We start from the raw sequence: 12,206 nt of genomic DNA on the forward strand, positions 1-12,206 counted from the left end.
CTGATGCTCCTGCTCTTTTACCTGTAGGGTTAGCTACAGACGACTGACACTCCCCTAGGATGGTTTGATGCCCTAGTTTGATGCCTTATGAAACCCTTCTTATTTTTATTTGTTCACGCTATTTGTGTTTGGCTTGGTTCAATCCTGTGTCTTGGACTCTTGAATGTTATTTTAGATTCTTTAGTAGGTCTTCTAATATGTTGATTTCTTGAGGTGTTGATCATTTGGATCACCACTTTTCCTCTGTCCATGTCCAATTTGCATCCTTTGAACTATAACCAAAGACACTAGCAAATAATATTAGTCCAAATGGTTATTGTTGATCATCAAACACCAAAACCTTACTATAAATAGGCATTGATTCATTTTCCTTACATTATTGATAGAGATATTACATATTTCCAACTTGTCCCTAGGTAATTAGAGCCAAACAATTTAACCCCGCAGATGTTATGGTCTCACAACTTTGCTTTGCACCGATGCAAGCTTCATGATGATGCCACTGCCACCTACAGTTCTCGCTAGAACTCCACCCAAGTTTTGAGGTACAAAGCTAGATGTTGTCAACTCATGGTTTTGATGCTCAAACAATTAAATCAATCATGGGTAGGGTACTCCATATGCTCTCCCCACAATCTTGAAATGTGTCACCTCAAGTCCTTGACCGCCAAATCACTAAGTCCTCTAGCGCTTCAATTTTACTTGATCAACCGCCATCTTGATTCGATCAACATAATGTACTTCTCCATGTCCTCTTGCACTCATCGATGACCCTAGGTGTCAGCCACTCATGATTGGTCCTCTAGCTTTTCTGGACTCTTAGTTATAGCCTGATGTTCGTCCTTCACTACTCTGAGTCCACCGACACAAACTCGCATGACCTTCATCTTTGTCGTTGACCATCACCTATGTGCTCTACATATGCAGACCATAAGCCAAGATAAATGTTGCATAACACCACACTAAGGCCATAGTTAATCCACAAAGTAAACCAAAGTCGATCATCTTCATGACAATTACTCAGCATACTTAACATTGTGATCACATATCAAACATGTGTTTGTAAGAACTCACAAAAAATACTTGATTTAGACTTATCTAAAAGGAAAAGTCCAAATTACACCCCTCACCTATGGACAATGTTCACATAACCCCCTAAAGTATTTTTAGTTTATTTTCCCCTCCACTCCTTTGAGTTGGTTCAATTTATCCTTAACAAAATTTATCATGTTAATTTCTTTATGTGCAAATTGAGTTTTTAGTTCAAAATTTGTTGGTTAGTAGCTAGTAGCATAATTCAGCTTAGAAAAATATATTATGATTTTGTATGATTATTTTGATAGGTTAGGGATTAAATAAGATAAAAACTTTAATGGTACAAAACTAAATATGAAATAACAAATAACGATGAAAAATTCTTAAACTATTTTTTCTAACATAGATTATGATGTCTTTAGTCACTTCAAAAAATATGAACTTGAAATTTAACTTGTACATAGAGAAACGAAAAAGACAAAGCTTCTCCTAATAATATTTGTGTTTTTCATTTCTCCATGTACATGTTGAATTTCAAGTTCATATTTTTTGAGTTGATTGAGAACATCATAACTTACTATAGGAAAATATGTTATAATTTTTTGTCATTATTTTATATTTAGTTTTGTATCATTAAAGTTATTATCTTAGGTGATATCTAATCTATCAAAATAATTACAAAATCATAATATATTTTAGGCAAAGTTATACTATTATGTACTAACCAACAAAATTTGAATTAAATACTCATTTTGTACGTAAGGAAATAAAAAAAAGAGAAATTTTGTTATGGGGTAAATTGAATCAACTCAAAGGAGCGGAGGGTAAAATGAATCAAAAAAATTATTTTAGGGCATTATGTGAATATTATTCATAAGTGAGGGGAGTAACAATCAAGAGATAGTAATAAAAAACAAGAGACAATAAATACGACAATAGCTCCTTAGGACATGTATAGTGGAGAGATATCAAAATGGTTCTTTAATCATAAGAGACAACTAAGAGACCTATTACACAATGGAGAGTGACTATAAATGTAGTCTATTAATAAATGCATAAGACAATGCGCCTGTTGAGCATCAGATCAATATAACAGACTACATATTTGTACAAGGGAAGTGAAGACGTCTGTTACTATTTGGGTTACGAGCCAGAGACAACAATACAATTTTTTTTATAAATAGGAACAAATAAAGAGTCTATATATTAAGAGGACATATCCGGTGCACATGAAAGCTTTGTGCACATGGTGCACATATTAAATCATCACTATCTATTTTAGATCTAACGTCTCTGATTGATCATTGTAATTTACAAATAACACCTTCCACCACTACAGCCCACCACGTCAGAGGGTGTCTTTAGCAAATATACCAAACAACTACAGACGTTAGATCTAAGATGAGTGATGATGATTTAATATGTGCATCATGTGCCCTAAAATTCCATGTGCACTAGATATATTCTCATATATTAAACATCATTGTACATGTCTTAATAAGTCATGACCAAACTTTAGCCAATAGCTAGAGTAAAGGCGCATCGGGAGAAGATAGTTATTACTAATCAGACAAATGAAAATATTTGAAAAAAGATTGAATAAGAAAATATAAATACTATAATTAATAAACTAGTTATCCGTGTTATTTGCTTGGACTAGTTTGCTAGTTTTTTCAAGATAGCAGCGAGGTTTATTTTATTTATTCTTTAGAGGGTTTGATAGGACATATTATTTCATAATTTTTGAAGCGAAACATGTTATTTCATAATTGTCATATAAACACAAAAGATTAGTGAAGTTACACTGTTGTTAACACACATTGAATGAATAATCAATATTTATGACCCCCGAATAATATTTCTCCTATTTCTACAAGTTTTTGTGGGTACATTTAACGGCACAGCTAAATTTTGGACCTAGTTAGGGTCTGTTTGAATCCATGTGACAAACAATTTATCTGTTTATATTAGCACCTTGACCTCCAAACAAGTTGATTAATAAATTGGCTAATTGTTAGCTAGAGGGTTGGCAAACTGTTTGCCCATTAACTATTTAATCTTGCTAACATGTGCTAATAGACCGTATAGAGAGAAAAAAAGACATTTATTTAGCTAAGACTTCAAACATACTATAACTTGTGGCTAGCTAATTATCTGCTGGCTAATTATTAGCCACCGACGAACAATTAGCCATTAAAATCCAAACATGGCCTTAATAATTATGAACGATAGATATGGCCTAATTGTCTTAAGTTTCCTTTAGAAAAGGAGTGTTACCTGCTTTGGGCTTTTGGGCAGGCATAATTGCGGTTATAATTACAGCCATGACTCACTTGAGAGAGCAGCAGACTTTGTCGTTTCATCCATGTGGCTGCTAGCTGGGTGCAGGTGAGCAAATCTTAAGGCTCCACTCGGCATCGTGCACCTTCTCATAGCCAAAAAGAGAAACGGCGCATCATTTAGATGCATTGTATACACGCTGATCGTCTCATGCGTTTTATATTATATATTAATAAAAAAAGAAGCAGCAGTGGTTTTGCATCGGATACTGGCAACACACAGATGTCATCTTGGCTAGCAATTGAGCGCACAGCTGCCTCGTTACTCGTTGGAGTATCAAATGTAAAAAATTATAGAACAAATACAAACCGTATATTCTGCTGTTTGGATCACACTGGCACAGACAACTCAATCTCCCCTGATTTTAAAATGCAAGCTTCTAGAGTCTAGACACAAGACACTGATCGCATGTTAGCGTTGCCATAGTTTTCTATTAGATCACGGTTTATCAGGCCGTTTGCCCTATGAGCACATCTCCATCATTCAAAAAGGTGGTTTGTTTATGGGAGGAGCGTGCTTTTGTTTATTTCGCTGAACGCCAAGGAAGAAGAGCGTCACATTCCCGAGATCCCACAGGCAGATCATCCATAGCGCCCTAACTTCCACACCAAATGAAATCTCCTGCTTTGCCCAGATTTATCCACCATGTGGTGGCCTGGTGGGTGATTAGCAGATTACATGTGTCTGTCTGTTTGCTCGCTGATATGAATGATAAGGCCACCGTTCTTATTTGTTTAACAAACTAGCATATAGTCCGTACTAGCATACAGAACAAAACTCGACTCCAAAGGGAATATTGAAAGACATAAAGCACGACTTGTGGCAAAAGGCTTTACACAAAGAGAAGGGATTGATTACAATGAGACATTTTCTCCAGTCTCATGTAAGGACTCCTTCAGAATTATAATGGCATTAGTGGCACACTATGATTTAGAGTTACATCAGATGGATGTAAAGACAGCATTCCTCAATGGGGATTTGGAAGAAATTGTTTACATGGCACAACCGAAAGGTTTTGTTGTGAAAGAAAAAGAAGGCATGGGATGCCGCCTAAAGAAATCAATTTATGGTTTAAAACAAGCTTCAAGACAGTGGTACTTGAAGTTTGATAGAACAATAAAGGATTTTGGGTTTAAAGAGAATGTTGAGGACAACTGTGTATATGCAAAGTTTAAGAATGGAAAGTACATCTTCCTAATCCTATATGTGGATGATATCTTACTTGCTAGTAGTGATGTCAGTCTACTGCTGGAGACAAAGAAGTTTTTGTCCTCAAAATTTGACATGAAAGATCTTGGTGAAGCGTCTTTTGTTTTGGGCATAGAGATTCACCGAGATAGAACAAAAGGGGTATTGGGACTGTCCCAAAAGTTATACATAGAAAAGATTTTAAAGAGATTCAATATGCACAAATGTAGTGCATCACCTGCACCAATAGTCAAGGGCGACAAATATGGGGATTTTCAATGCCCTAGGAACCAGTACGAGCTCGACCAAATGAAAGTGGTTCCATATGCTTCTGCTGTCGGAAGCCTGCAGTATGCTCAAGTGTGTACGCGCCCTGACTTAGCTTTTGTTACCGGGTTGCTTGGCAGATTTCAATGTAATCCAGGGATTGAGCACTGGAAATTGGTAAAGAAAGTCTTGCGGTATTTGCAAGGCACGAAAGGCCTCATGATGACGTATAGAAGAACAGATTCACTCCAAATAGTGGGGTACACAGATTCTGATTATGCGGGAGATGATAGAAAATCCACATCGGGATATGTGTTCACTCTCGCAGGTGGAGCTATTTCATGGAAAAGCTCGAAACAAACCGTCACTACATCGTCCACAGAGTATGCCGAGTTTGTAGCGTGTTTTGAGGCTTCGGGGCAGGTGAACTGGTTAAAGAAGTTCATACCCGGTTTAAAGGTGGTCGACAGCATACATAAACCACTAAAGTTATACTGCGATAATGCTCCAGCAGTACAGTATGCTCACAACAATAGGTCAAGTGGTGCTGCCAAACACATTGACATAAAGTACTACGTTGTGAAGGATAAAGTCCGGGATCAAATAATAAGTCTTGAGCATATAAGAAGTGAAAAGATGCTCGCGGATCCGCTTACAAAAGGCTTACCACCCAAAGTGTTCAAAGAACATGTAGCCGGCATGGGTTTAAGGGAAAGCCTATGATTCCTGGACTATAAATAGGGCCTAAAGTTAAAGTAACTGTTTCAGATCAGAGATGTGTATTGTAGCTGTCAAATCTATCGACGATTGATCGTGACGATGAAACATGCTCTATGCACTTATCTGTGATGGAACGAGTAAAGTGAAAAGTGTTGAAGTTAAAGTTTAAAGTTTAAAGTGAACGATGAGATCAAGGGGGAGAATGTTGGATTGATCTCCACCAAGATGGGCCCAACGGACATCTTGGGCCTTTGATTGCGCCCTGATCGGGGGCGCCCAACCCGATATGGTTGGTGGGCCCCTGTCACACTGCGCTATAAATAAAAGGGTGGGGGCCGGCGGCTCGGATGACGTGTTTCACTAGAGCCGTACTCCCCACCGACAAAACCCTAACACCGATCTGAGAGGGTGCGCAGCCAGTGACGGGAAGACACCGCCGTTCATCGCCGTCGACAACCTCGCTGCATCAACCTTCATCAACGAACCTGATGGCGGACGGATCTACATCCTCCAACACGCCTGCACTTCCCAATGACGGTAACAATCTAACTACTGTTCTGTTCTACAAATTAGGAACCCGAAATTACTCAATAGAATATAGATTACCCCACTGATCTACTCCTAGAGATCCTGTAAATCTTAACATTGGTACCGGAGCCATAATCTAGGTGTTGATCTAGTTGGGAAAAGTTTTAATCGATGAAAATGAAAAGAGGTCGAATCTGTTTGGATTCATAGATAAAACAACAGAAAAGAAAGCCAAATGGCGACTGGATTTACCCCTGCAAAACGGAAAAAGAAACAGCCGTCACGTCAAATCAAAAAAAAAAAATAGCAATAGAAGCACTCACGTGCAGGTGCAGGGGCGAAGGCTCCTTTCTTTGCCGTTCGGCTGTCTGCTGGCCGCCGTTCGGCTGTCTGGTGGCCGTGCGCAGGCAGCGCCGCTGGGTGCAGACCGCCGCGTGATTTTTTGTTTCCTCCCAGCGCTGGACAGAGGATGGCGGCGCTCTTGGACCCGGCGTCCATGCGTCTGCTGTCGAGGGCGTGTGAGCTGGAGCTCCGGGCGCACAAGGCCATGGCGGCATGCGCGAAGATAGGGCCGAACGAGGCCTGCGTGTTCGGAGCCGCCAGCTGCGCCAAGAAAAACGCTAACAGAAAGAAGTGTGGCGGCTGGGAGAGGGAAAAGGAAGACAATACGTATATGTACTAGTGCAAACCCTAATCTGAGCGTGATGGCTTTATTGGGCCGATTTCAGCCCAATTAAAGGAAAGAAACAGTAAACGTTTTTTTTTCAGAAGCTATTATTTAATTATTGATGTTCTATCTCTATTTAAATTTGAACCAACGAGATAATTTGATTAGAGAATAGAAAAGAATTTATTTTATGCTTCTGAATAAAAGTGTTATTAATGTTTCCGCTGCGTATTTAAAGTTATTATTTTTATTATTAAATTCGAACCAACGGGAGAATTTAATTTTGAAAAATAGAAATGATTTTCATATTATTATAGTATTGTTATTATTCTGACCAACGTTGATTAATAGCAATATTATAATATTATAGTGCCTTTTGTTTTATATTAATTCTATTTCTGCCCAACGGTGATGTAGAATTGATATAAACTGGATAAATTGTATGCTTAAATTTTATTGGAACTGAAGCGTGCAATTAATGTAATTTGTTCTCACTTTACATGAATTGTAATTTCAGGAGGATACTCCTTGATGGGGTTTATTAAAGATATTCCACCCCTAAAAGGAGATAATTATACAGAATGGAAGAAAAAGATTGACCTAGCCTTCGTTTTGGCTGAGGTGGACTGGGTAGTCACCACACCGTGTCCCACTGAGCCTGTGGCACCAGTGAGAGAGACAGATGAGGCTGAGTCTGCTTGGCAGAACAGACAGAGGGACCATGCTCCCAAACAGATGGCTTATGACCTTGAACATAGAAAGTGGGTTATTGCCAACAAAAAGTGCATGGCAGTGCTAAAGAATACAGTTGAGCCTTCTATTGCGGGCTCAATTCCAGAGTGTGACACTGTCACAGAATACCTCGATAGAATAAAGGGTCAGTTCTATGGCTCTTCAAAGACATATGCAACTCAGCTGATAAAGCAGATGATGACAGAGAGGTATTCTGGAGGAGGCAATGGCACTGGCATAAGAGAGCACATACTAAAGATGAGTCATATGAACTCAAAGCTTAAACCAATGGATTTGCATGTTAAGGATGAATTCCTTGTCCATTTGATTTTTGCTTCACTGCCAAAAGAGTTCGACACCTTTGTTGTCAACTACAACATTCAACCCGAGAAGTGGGATCTTGATCGTTGTATGGCTATGTGTGTGCAAGAAGAGGAGAGAATAAAAGCCGCCAATGGTGGCACTCTCCACTATGTTAAAGATAATAAGAAAAGAAATTTTAATGCTAATGCCAACTCTCCCGCAAAAGCAAAGGGAAAGGCTCCTCAGCACCATCAGCCTCAACAGAAAAAGTTTATGGTAAACAAAGATCAATGTCTCCACTGTAAGAAGACAGGACATTACAAGAAAGACTGTCCTGAATTCTTAAAGTCTATCATGGCAAAGAATGGTGAGAACATTATTACGTTCATTAATGAATCCCTATATGTACAATATTCAAAATCTACTTGGTGGATTGACTCAGGGGCAACCATCCATGTTGCTAATTCTTTACAGGGATTCCGTTCGACGAGGACTATGCAAAGAAAAGAAAGACACATTAAAGTTGCAAATGGAGTGCAAGCAAATGTTGAAGCTGTTGGCGACCTTCCTCTAGAGCTTGCTAATGGCTTCATACTTGTACTTAGAGATGTTCTTTATGTTCCCTCTTTACAGAGGAATTTGATTAGTGTCTCATGTTTGGACAATAATGGTTTTGATTGTCATTTTGGAGATGGCAAATGTGAGATATTTCATAATAAAGAAAGTGTTGGTCTTGCTTTTCAAAAGGAAGATCTTTATTTGTTATCGCTTCGTGAAAATGTGAATTCCGTGAGCGATATGAATGCAAATGTATCCTCGTCACTGAATGAAAACAGAAAACGAAAGAGAACTCATGATGAATCATCGAAATTATGGCACTGTCGTTTAGGCCATATTTCGAGGGGGAGAATAGAGAGACTAGTTAAGAATGATATTCTTCCTCCATTAGAGTTCTCAGACTTAGAACAATGCAGAGAATGCATTAAAGGAAAGTATGCAAAGAAAATTAAAAAGAACGCCAAACGAAGCACAGGAATTCTACAGATAATCCACACAGATATATGTGGCCCATTTCCTATGAAAAGTGTGGATGGTTTTGACTCGTTCATAACATTCACAGATGATTACTCTCGTTTTGGCTACATTTATCCAATCAAAGAAAGAACAGAAGCGTTGGATAAATTTAAGATATTTAAGGCTGAAGTTGAAAATCAGCATAGTTCAAAGATTAAGGTAGTCCGGTCTGACCGTGGTGGAGAGTACTATGGTCGGCATACCCCATATGGCCAAGTTCCTGGACCTTTTGCAAGGTTCTTACAGGAAAATGGTATAGTAGCCCAGTACTCAACACCGGGCGAACCTCAGCAGAATGGAGTAGCTGAAAGGCGTAACCGTACATTGATGGATATGGTGCGTAGTATGATGAGTTACTCTACCTTGCCATTGAGTCTATGGATGGAGGCACTGAAAACCGCCATTCATATTCTCAATAGAGTACCAAGTAAGTCGGTGCCCAAAACACCGTATGAGTTGTGGACAGGAAAAGTACCCTCACTAAACCACTTACGTGTGTGGGGGAGTCCTGCTGAGGCTAAAGTGTTTAACCCAAACATTGGGAAACTAGATCCCAAAACAGTAAGTTGCCATTTCATTGGCTATCCAGAAAGATCAAAAGGGTTTCGTTTCTACTGTCCAGATAGATATACAAAGTTTGTAGAAACGAGACACGCTGTGTTCCTAGAGGATGAAATGATGAGGGGGAGCATGGTAAGTCGAAAAATTGATCTTGAGGAAAAGCGGGTATATGTGCCCACTCCAATGTTTCAGGAACCAATTTTTGAATTACCTGTTCCTGTTGCACGAACAGTGCAAGACACTGTAGTGACAACACCTGTTGTTAGTTCTCCTGTGGCGATAATGAATGGACATGAGGAACCTGTCCTTCAGGATCCTATAGAAAATGATGTCACAAGTGAGGGGGAGCAACAACAGCCCCAGATAGTAGATGTGCCAAATGTAGAGGCCCCAAGAAGGTCTCAAAGAATTAAAAGATCAGCTATTCCTGATGATTATGAGGTGTACAACACCGAAGGACTTCAAATGGAGGGTGATCCCACCTCATTTGAAGAAGCCATGAGAAGTGAGCACTCGTCAAAGTGGCTTAAAGCCATGGAAGATGAAATGGAATCAATGAATGCTAACAAAGTTTGGGATTTAGAGACAATTCCTAAAGGAGCCAAAACAGTAGGCTGTAAATGGGTCTACAGAACAAAACTCGACTCCAAAGGGAATATTGAAAGACATAAAGCACGACTTGTGGCAAAAGGCTTTACACAAAGAGAAGGGATTGATTACAATGAGACATTTTCTCCAGTCTCATGTAAGGACTCCTTCAGAATTATAATGGCATTAGTGGCACACTATGATTTAGAGTTACATCAGATGGATGTAAAGACAGCATTCCTCAATGGGGATTTGGAAGAAATTGTTTACATGGCACAACCGAAATGTTTTGTTGTGAAAGAAAAAGAAGGCATGGGATGCCGCCTAAAGAAATCAATTTATGGTTTAAAACAAGCTTCAAGACAGTGGTACTTGAAGTTTGATAGAACAATAAAGGATTTTGGGTTTAAAGAGAATGTTGAGGACAACTGTGTATATGCAAAGTTTAAGAATGGAAAGCACATCTTCCTAATCCTATATGTGGATGATATCTTACTTGCTAGTAGTGATGTCAGTCTACTGCTGGAGACAAAGAAGTTTTTGTCCTCAAAATTTGACATGAAAGATCTTGGTGAAGCGTCTTTTGTTTTGGGCATAGAGATTCACCGAGATAGAACAAAAGGGGTATTGGGACTGTCCCAAAAGTTATACATAGAAAAGATTTTAAAGAGATTCAATATGCACAAATGTAGTGCATCACCTGCACCAATAGTCAAGGGCGACAAATATGGGGATTTTCAATGCCCTAGGAACCAGTACGAGCTCGACCAAATGAAAGTGGTTCCATATGCTTCTGCTGTCGGAAGCCTGCAGTATGCTCAAGTGTGTACACGCCCTGACTTAGCTTTTGTTACCGGGTTGCTTGGCAGATTTCAATGTAATCCAGGGATTGAGCACTGGAAATTGGTAAAGAAAGTCTTGCGGTATTTGCAAGGCACGAAAGGCCTCATGATGACGTATAGAAGAACAGATTCACTCCAAATAGTGGGGTACACAGATTCTGATTATGCGGGAGATGATAGAAAATCCACATCGGGATATGTGTTCACTCTCGCAGGTGGAGCTATTTCATGGAAAAGCTCGAAACAAACCGTCACTACATCGTCCACAGAGTATGCCGAGTTTGTAGCGTGTTTTGAGGCTTCGGGGCAGGTGAACTGGTTAAAGAAGTTCATACCCGGTTTAAAGGTGGTCGACAGCATACATAAACCACTAAAGTTATACTGCGATAATGCTCCAGCAGTACAGTATGCTCACAACAATAGGTCAAGTGGTGCTGCCAAACACATTGACATAAAGTACTACGTTGTGAAGGATAAAGTCCGGGATCAAATAATAAGTCTTGAGCATATAAGAAGTGAAAAGATGCTCGCGGATCCGCTTACAAAAGGCTTACCACCCAAAGTGTTCAAAGAACATGTAGCCGGCATGGGTTTAAGGGAAAGCCTATGATTCCTGGACTATAAATAGGGCCTAAAGTTAAAGTAACTGTTTCAGATCAGAGATGTGTATTGTAGCTGTCAAATCTATCGACGATTGATCGTGACGATGAAACATGCTCTATGCACTTATCTGTGATGGAACGAGTAAAGTGAAAAGTGTTGAAGTTAAAGTTTAAAGTTTAAAGTGAACGATGAGATCAAGGGGGAGAATGTTGGATTGATCTCCACCAAGATGGGCCCAACGGACATCTTGGGCCTTTGATTGCGCCCTGATCGGGGGCGCCCAACCCGATATGGTTGGTGGGCCCCTGTCACACTGCGCTATAAATAAAAGGGTGGGGGCCGGCGGCTCGGATGACGTGTTTCACTAGAGCCGTACTCCCCACCGACAAAACCCTAACACCGATCTGAGAGGGTGCGCAGCCAGTGACGGGAAGACACCGCCGTTCATCGCCGTCGACAACCTCGCTGCATCAACCTTCATCAACGAACCTGATGGCGGACGGATCTACATCCTCCAACACGCCTGCACTTCCCAATGACGGTAACAATCTAACTACTGTTCTGTTCTACAAATTAGGAACCCGAAATTACTCAATAGAATATAGATTACTCCACTGATCTACTCCTAGAGATCCTGTAAATCTTAACAATTAGCAGATTACATGTGTCTGTCTGTTTGCTCGCTGATATGAATGATAAGGCCACCGTTCTTATTTGTTTAACAAACTAGCATATAGTCCGTACTAACGTTATGATCC

At 39.8% G+C, this 12,206-nt stretch overlaps 1 long non-coding RNA gene across 2 annotated transcripts; it reads right to left on the bottom strand.

The window, feature by feature from the left end:
- Window positions 1-341: 341 nt before the first annotated feature.
- On the bottom strand, window positions 342-6,752 carry LOC118476725 (uncharacterized). 2 transcript variants are annotated; one of them, XR_004857280.1, is made up of 3 exons: window positions 6,402-6,752; window positions 3,369-6,332; window positions 342-915 (listed from the first exon to the last, which is right to left on the bottom strand). It is a non-coding gene; the product is annotated as an uncharacterized lncRNA (long non-coding RNA). The 2 variants fall into 2 exon arrangements; XR_004857279.1 differs by having other exon boundaries at window positions 3,313-6,332.
- Window positions 6,753-12,206: the final 5,454 nt, after the last annotated feature.

This window comes from Zea mays, chromosome 3, assembly GCF_902167145.1.
Source record: "Zea mays cultivar B73 chromosome 3, Zm-B73-REFERENCE-NAM-5.0, whole genome shotgun sequence".
Lineage (NCBI taxonomy): Eukaryota > Viridiplantae > Streptophyta > Magnoliopsida > Poales > Poaceae > Zea > Zea mays.